This window comes from Dendrobium catenatum, unplaced genomic scaffold, assembly GCF_001605985.2.
Source record: "Dendrobium catenatum unplaced genomic scaffold, ASM160598v2 fragScaff_scaffold_542, whole genome shotgun sequence".
NCBI lineage: Eukaryota > Viridiplantae > Streptophyta > Magnoliopsida > Asparagales > Orchidaceae > Dendrobium > Dendrobium catenatum.
This window is the reverse complement of record NW_021319004.1, coordinates 2988011-2996655: the sequence shown is the minus strand read 5'-3', so window position 1 is coordinate 2996655 and position 8645 is coordinate 2988011.

Genomic DNA, 8645 nt, shown 5'->3' with positions numbered 1-8645 from the left:
ACCGTAAGAAAACTGTTTAAAAAAAAGCCTTACTTATTAGGATTAGGGGTGTCAATTTTTGACATGACCCAAAACACGATCCGAACCGGACTAGAAAAAATATGGGTTACGATCACCCGGACCCAAAACAGGTCCGGTTCGGGTTCAACAAATGAACCCGTTTTAAAAGTCGGGTCGAGTTCGGGTTGACCCAGCAACCCGAAAATGTCCCAAAATTGACATGAAAACTCATATTTGACCCTGAAAACCGAGATTAACCCATTTTTTTACCCTATTTTGACCAAAAAATCGAATATTGACCCAATTTTGATCTGAAAATTAGCAATTTTAGGTCAACTTCGGGTCATTCGTGTCGGGTCGGGTTGACCCAGACCCGAATCGGGTCGGGTTCGGATCCGGAAACCTGACCCATTTTTAAAAACAGGTCGGGTTCGAGTTCTCCCGAATAGTATTGAATCAGTTCTGGATTCGATCCGAACCCGACCCGCTGACCCGAATTGACACCCCTAATTAAGGAACAATTATTACGTCCTCCGACCGGACGTAGAGGAACATCCGGTCGGAGGCAAATTCCCGCCAAATACCGAGATGTACCGAGCAAATACCGAGCAATGTCAAACAATAACGAAGAATACCATCATTTGAAGACCCAATACCGAGTTATACCGGGCTTTACCGAGCAATTAAATACCGAGTTATACCAAAGTTGTACCGAGTTTTTCCCAGAAAAACTCGGTACAACTCGGTATTTCTCGGTACAGCTCGGTATAACTCGGTATTGGTCTTCAGAGAACGGTATTCTTCATTATTATCAAATAATACCTAGTTGTACTGAACAAATACCTAGTTTTTGGACGGGAAATTGCCTCCGACCGGACGTTCCTCTACGTCCTTGCACCGAACGTAATAAAAGTTCCTAATTAAGACCTTAACACCACGATAGTTCCATTATATATGAGAAACTTCTTCAACGCAAATGACATTTCTTTTCCTTCAGTTTTTTACCATCATACTTTACATAGCAATTTCTTCTTGTTTTGGTAAGCTACATAGTTAAATAATATTTAATTTAGCAGCTCGTTTTTCACGTTCACAATGCACTATTTTGTCAATTTATAATAAAATAGAGCTACGACTCATCAATTCATATAAAATGCGAAAATTACAATTTTATTATTATTATTATTTCCAATTAGATGAAGACCTTTCTTATTTTGAAGGCCAGTTCAAACAATGGAATCGTCTGCAACTACTGCTGGGCCTTCGACGTAGAAAGCTCAATAAATTTAACCAAATACAATAATCGTGCTTCACTGGTCAAAAACCTTAGACCGGAACAAATCAGTTGAAATAATAAGTCAAATTGAGCGCGACAGCACAAATGGACTCCCACTACAAAAAGAAATGAAGAAAACCCTAATTCCTTTTATTTGGGCTGATTACATGGAACTTTTATTTCGTCCGGTGAAAGGACGTAGAGCTACGTTCGGCCGGCACTAGATCGCGCTGCTAGCAGGCACAAAACCACTTATTTGTCGATTTTGCTCGGCAATAACGAGAAATACCATTATGTGAAGGCAAATACCGAGCAATACCGAGTAATACCGAGCACCACCGAGCAATACCGAGTATTTTCTAGAAAAACTAGGTATTGCTCGGTATTACTCGGTATTGGTCTTCACAGAGCGGTATTTCTCGTTATTGCCTAGCAATACCTAGCAAATACCGGGTAACTCAGTGGTGATCGAACGTAGCTCTACGTCCGGTCACCGGACCTAATAATTGTTCGATTACATGAGACAAGATTCCATGGTAAATATAATGAAGTAAAAAAATGCACCAATAAAGAATGTCTTAACATTTTTTTCTAGTTTAAAGAGTATTTTTAGTGTTAATTAATTTTTTTTTATAGATTTAATTGATGCCTGAGGTGGGACTGTCAAGCGGGCTTCAAGAGTGAGTTCATTGAGTAGCGAGTGAGCCCATTGAGTGAATAGGCTCTATATTTGAGTGATTAGAAATTATTAATTCTTACAATTATTGGATATATCTTTCTCTTAGAGGGCTAACTCTCCGACAATGTGTATATGAGTGTCCCGCTTTAATAGAGTTAGTTAGGAGAAATGACAGAGAGCAGAGCGCTACAGAGCTCTAGATTCATCGCTTGTAGCGCCACAACTCATTGTAGTATCACAATGTTGCGGGTTTGAGCACGATAGTGCTTTGGTTTTGGGCGTCACAACATCGTTAGATGAATCAAAATCATAGATATGAAGGACGCAGATCTTCAAACTTGTGCTGCATAGCTTCGAGTCGGACTCGACATTTTTCTTTCTTAGTTGTTCTTAAGGGTAGTTCCCCTCGGTGTTATTTATTCTGATTTTGTCTTGTGTTTAGAGAGCGACAACGGTGTAAGCTAGAAAGAAAAGAAGCAAGGAGAGAGCGAGAGAGAAAATATATCTCTACTTATTTCTCCACATTTTCATAATGGATTTCTTAGGCTTCATTTGGGACAGCTTTCTTCTTACTTTTTAAAACTACTTTGTAGTACAAATATTTCTTGAATTTCAATTTTTTGTACTAGAACACTGTTATAAAAAGTAGTACGAATGTTTCTTTTTTTTATATATTTTTTATATTTAGGCTAATTAAAATAAATTCACACACATCACATACTCAAGTTTGAAATCCAAAATCTTTTGATTGATAGTTAAATCTCTCAAAGAACATATCAAAATAAACTATGTAGATAAAGTTTTTTGATTTACACCTTTCAGTATCTTCAAACAAATCAGCCATTTTGAAGGTGGGAGCAAAGTCAACTTCTATGGGCTGAAAACTTCAGCATTTTCTTCCTGCAAAAAATGTCGGTTGACATTAAAGCTCGCAATATAATTGTGCTTAAAAAGTCAAAAAAAACATAAACTGGAAGAAAGCAACAAAAATAAAATGTCAAAGCAACAGTGCTAGCATTCATGGATTCCTGCAAAAAGGGACGAAGAAAAAGACACAAGTCTTGCATTTCAGAAAAGACAGCCATTTTAAAATCAACCTAATCAACATAACTTGACTTTGTGCACAACATATATTACAATTGTGCATACAGAACAGATGCTTTCTGTCAAAATATGATTGTTTTAAGTCATTTCATACTTTTCCGAGGTGTTTGAGAGCGCTTTTTTTCTGTTTCTTAAAATAGCTTCTTAGTTATTTTTTACTAAGAAGTTGCTTTAAGAAATAATAAGAAAGCCGTCTCAAATGAAACCTCAGTCTTACTGCTTTAATTCGCTTCGGTTGGGACGGCTTTCTTTCTGCTTCTAAAAACAGCTTCTTAGTATAAAAATTTTAATTTTTGTACTGAAAAATTGTTTTAAGAAACAGTAAGAAAGCCATCCCAAATGAAACCTTAAGGATAAAATAATTTGACTAATTTGCAAGTGGAAAAGCTACTTGATGACCAAGGCTATATTTGAATGAGAGACTGAGGTCTATCATTGCCTTCCTTCTCCATCATATTTCCATCTGTTGCAGCTAGCTAGGGGGTAATAAAATGAGAGGGGATGAACTAGATCAGACTAAAGAGTATCATTTTTCGTTGTAAATGTTCTTCTTGTCACTTAGAAATAAAGTTGCCATTGCTTCTTTATAGAATGAATAGAAATTGCTTTTGTACGTCAGGGAAGATTGCATTTGTGGATGGGAGTACAATAACACTCAACTGCAGTAGCAGTACATATTATATTAGAAAACATTAGAATTTTAGCACACTGCACACTTACCCACGGAGGCTTTAGGTTGATTGGTGGGCGAGCACAATTGGGAACCTCCCATCCCTGGTTTGAATCTCCTCTACTACGGCCTAGCCTCTTTAGTGGGGCAAAGCAAATGCGGGCCCGATGTCGGTGGGTGGCCTTGTCAGGTTTCGCCGAGGGATTAGCTACGCCGCCAAGCGCTCCCCTTTGGAGTGGCAGCAGGTAAATACCCGTTCCAAAAAAAAAAATAAAAAATAGCACACTTTAGCCCTATGCAAGTTGGAAAAGGTCATTCTAGAGGTTGAGAGATAAGAGGTGCCTATTTGTGTTTACGGACCAGGTTCAACCTATCAATGAGGGATCTAAAAAAAGCCCATCTATTAAATGACTTGAAAAATGTCAATCCAAACTTGATTAGATTAACCTGAGCTCAACCAAGCATGGAATAGAATGAATCTAAAAGCAATCAAGTTGTGTTTGATTGGAGTTAAACTAACATGAAATATGGAATTGCTATAAGATATGAGTTCTTAATAAAAGAAAGAATAACTCGCATAAGGGCAAAGATTTATATAATTTAGTAATGTTCAACTATGTTAATTGTCATGGCCCAAAATGAAAACAAAAAATCTTTGGTATAAATCCATCAAATTCAAAAATATTAGGAGAGAATAAATATATCAAACTCAAAATAATTGAAAACAAAAATGAGATTTGAATTACTTAGAACAAATGGAAGAAATCACTGAACAAAATGGACAGACAAAAAAAGCTCCGAACAACCTTCTCTCTCATCCCTTTCTCTTTCTTCTTGAGAAAGCTAGGCATATAGTTGAAATTCAAGATTTTCATTTAAAACAAAATCATTTCAAAATTTTGAGTTATTACATTCATAATTGCATAGGTGTCATATTTTTCACAATTTAGAGATCAGTATAGATTACAAATATTTTCTCTTTAATCTCTCTAATTTTTCTCTCTTTCTCTTTTTTTTTCTCAATTAAATTTCCCTTTCCTAAAACGCACTCGCACACACAAGCACATTTTAGCTAGAATATATATAATCCATCTTATTCCTTCAGCAAAAAGCCTAAAAAACTTTTACACATTTCAGTTAGAACTTCGATCGCTTCTCTTGAAAGATTATTTGAACACGCTAAACTCCTTGTCATCAATTGTGAATGCACGATCATCAAAGAATGAAAGAAAAAGAAGAAGAAATGGCAATTAAATCCCATGAAAAATTGAACCTACTGAACTTCTTTGAGAGAATCCAACAACATTTGCAATTATGGCCTAATAATTAATCATCACAAACAAGAGGGAGAGAGAGAGAGAGAGAGTTTTAAATAGGAATCCTGAGGTTTCAACTGCAAAAGTGGTGGAATTGTTTCCCAATGCTTAAATGTTCCTTAAGTGACAATATTGGGTCTAGGCAAGAAGAGATTGTCAATTACTTGGCAATTAAAGAAGAACAAGCGTTGAGTGCAGAATAATATGTTAAAATGTGGCATCAATGCACTGTAGTGTGATCGCGTTGTTAAACTTGGAGAAGGCCAAATGTTGTCAAGAGTATTGGTCAAGATGATATGGAGGAAAACTTCAATCTCACTGAGGCAGTTGCGAATGTGAAGGGATAGAAAATGAGCCTACTAGGGATTAAAATAAAGATAAATTTGAATTCCTCGACTTTTATGGCAAGCCTATTGATGTAGGACTACTATAATACGTGTCGGAGAAAAATGGTTGATCGAGAGAGAAAGGAGAGTTTTGATCCTTTAAATCTAAGTGACTTGTATGTTATTCAATAGTAGCGATGATAATAAATCTTGTGCAGTATTATTTTATAGTTTGCTAATTATTTTCTAAGTAATCTAATTAAGTAACATCTATGAGTATGTCGATCATGCTCACTAAACTACTTAAGTTGGAGTATTTACTATTTGGTGGATAGCTCAAATTAATGTATAATTCAAGAAGACTCGAAGTGCAAATGATGGTTCAAGGGTTGTCTTAGCTCAATATTGAAGTAAAGATAATTTTCATTATGAATTAATTAAGATTCAACCGAAATTCCAACCACTAAGAACATGAATAAAATGAATTTATTTTTAATAATATTTATTTCAAATATAGATATTATTATTTTTCTTCATAGTATTTATGATTTATTTGACATGTTTATCTAATTATTTGATTTATTCTCAAGCTATTAGTTATGCAAAAATTGCTTATTAATTATATAATTAGAGATAATATGCCTAGTTAATTTATTTATCTAATTATCTTTATAACACATTTTTAGCAAATTTAACTGATCCTGTATTTCCAATAGTTTTTTATTAAATTTTCTAATAATGCTTACTTAGGTTAATTAACTGTTAACTATTATTGATTACATAATTATGTTATATGTAATAAAACCAAGAGATCTTGAGTTCCTAACTTAGTAACTTGTATATGTGTTCCGTGTATTTGTCTTCTTAGCCTAAATGTCCCAACATGCAAATGAAATGGTGGGAATTACACGGCAACCCTCCCTTTCACGTGAGCTCAGTCGCAGCCCGACTAGCCTGTTGTCGCAGCCATTCGTCGCCGACTAGACAAGAAGCTTCGCCATCTTTCGCATCCCCTCTCGAGGGTCCGAGAGGTGAACCCATTAGGCGATTAGGTCAAGAAAATGGAAGGAAGAAATAAGTAATATTTTAACAGCGGTAAAAATGCTGTTTATGCCTTCCTATAACAGCGGTTTTAAAACCGCTGATATTATTTGCTATTAAAACATCAGATTTTTAATAGTGTAAGTTATGATAAAAAAAAATTCACTTTCTTTTTCACCAAAACTTTTATTGAGCACAAATAACTGTCACAGGGCCAACCCAAACTTGTTACAACAAGAGCCCATTATATTGAGAAAAAAAAACTTGAAAACTATTTCAACTAGCTATTTAAGGAATTTGTGAGTCATTTGGAGACCGTTTTTTATGGATATTTATAAGTTTTTGGGCTATTTTACAAGCTTTCTAATGGCTATAAATATTACGTGAAATGAGTTAAAAAAAACATAAATGGATAATCAAGAGTTTAATATTTAAATCATTTGTTAAGGTTTTTATGCTAGGAAAATCAAATTGTTCATCAGCCATATTTGTTGTTTTTGTTTTCTAAAGTAGTTTTCTATACAAAATTTTTTAATACTTGCTTTAGAAAAACAGTAAGAAAGTCCTAAACAAAGCCTTTTACTGTTTCTTAAAATAGCTTTTAATTTCTGTACTAAAGAGTTGTTGTAAAAAACAGGAAGAAAGCAGTCCTAAACGAAGCCTACTGCCTCTTAAAGCAGCTTTTTAATACAACAAATTTAATTTGTGTACTACAAAATTGTTTTGAGAAATAATAAAAAAGCCATCTCAAACAAAGCATTAATCTCTTCTAGCTAGAAAGTCAAGTATTACCAACCACTCCAAATCTAGGCACCAACCATCCAGAGGAATGAATGAGTAATAATCCACCAAGAACCACCACCAAATTAAGGTTGCCAACTAGTCACAGATCCAAGTGATGAGCCCGAGCCACATCATAGCCCAAACAAAAACAGTAATATCCGTAGGGCCAATAAAAGAATTCATCCAAAAAAAGCTACAAGTTGACAACAGAGGAGAAGAAACAAAACACCAACACGATAGCACACCCAAATAGAGATATCTCTTGGATTTCCACTTTCTACATTTACCCACCCAAAAGTGAACATCTCGCAAAATACCATTTCTAGCAACAACTTCCACTTCTTCAACCTCAGAAGAAGGGGAGCATTCAAGTCAATCAATTTGCAATCTAACACTATCCCCCGATCTGTCACCCACATGGGCAACTAAAACATTAATATAAATTAAATTAACTGAGACCTCAACAAGCTGACCATACAATTGAATAGTAGGAGAAGAAATAATAGGTACCACTTCACAAGCATCCACAGCCAAATCCACTGGAGTATGACGAGAAACAGTATGGACCGAACCACTAAACAGCTCATCCCCAACTTCCCTATTAATCTCACATAAATCATTATTCTTCTCCTTTGAACAGTCCACAGTTATAGGAGTGGAAACACCTCTAGGAGAAAGATAATTACTCATAGCATTAGGCCTACCCAAACTTTGTGAATTCGAAACAACTCCAAAAAATTCAAGAACAACACAATTCAGATTGTTAACCACAGTAGGTGGCAAAGGCACATGTCCATAAGGCAAAAACCTCAATAGTAACGGGGGGAGGACAACCATGAAAATAAGCCGTGGGAATAGGCACATCTGCAGAACAGGACAACTTAGCTAAATTATCCACATTAGCAACAACATTCGCAGCACCACTCCCAACAACATCAACATGACTACAAGCATGAGCAACATGAGCATTATTTCTATTACATCACATCAACATGACATTTGCAGCTTTTTCATACAAATTTTTTTAGCTAAAAATTTTTTTGCTAAAAAAAATATTTTAAAAAAAGTAAAAAATATTATTCCAAATTTACAACACTTTATATGATATGCTGTAGTTGTTTAAATTTATACTAATTTATTTGCAACGGTTTAGAAACCGCTGTACATTCGTTGTATTTGCGTTCGCTGGAAAAGCTTTAGCAGCGGTTTCACATATGTAAACGACGATGCCTTTCCCCCCTGCTCATAGCGAACAAATGGAAGAATACATGTTGCTTTTGTGGGCATGGGAGACGGACTCGGGATCAAATCGAGTGGGAGCTACGGAACGATGGCAGTTGTTTACAAACCACTTCTATAAACCATCGTAAAATATTAATTTTTTTATAATTTTTTAGCAGCGATTTCTGCTTATATCAATCTATAACGTTGTGCTAATAACTGGTGGTAA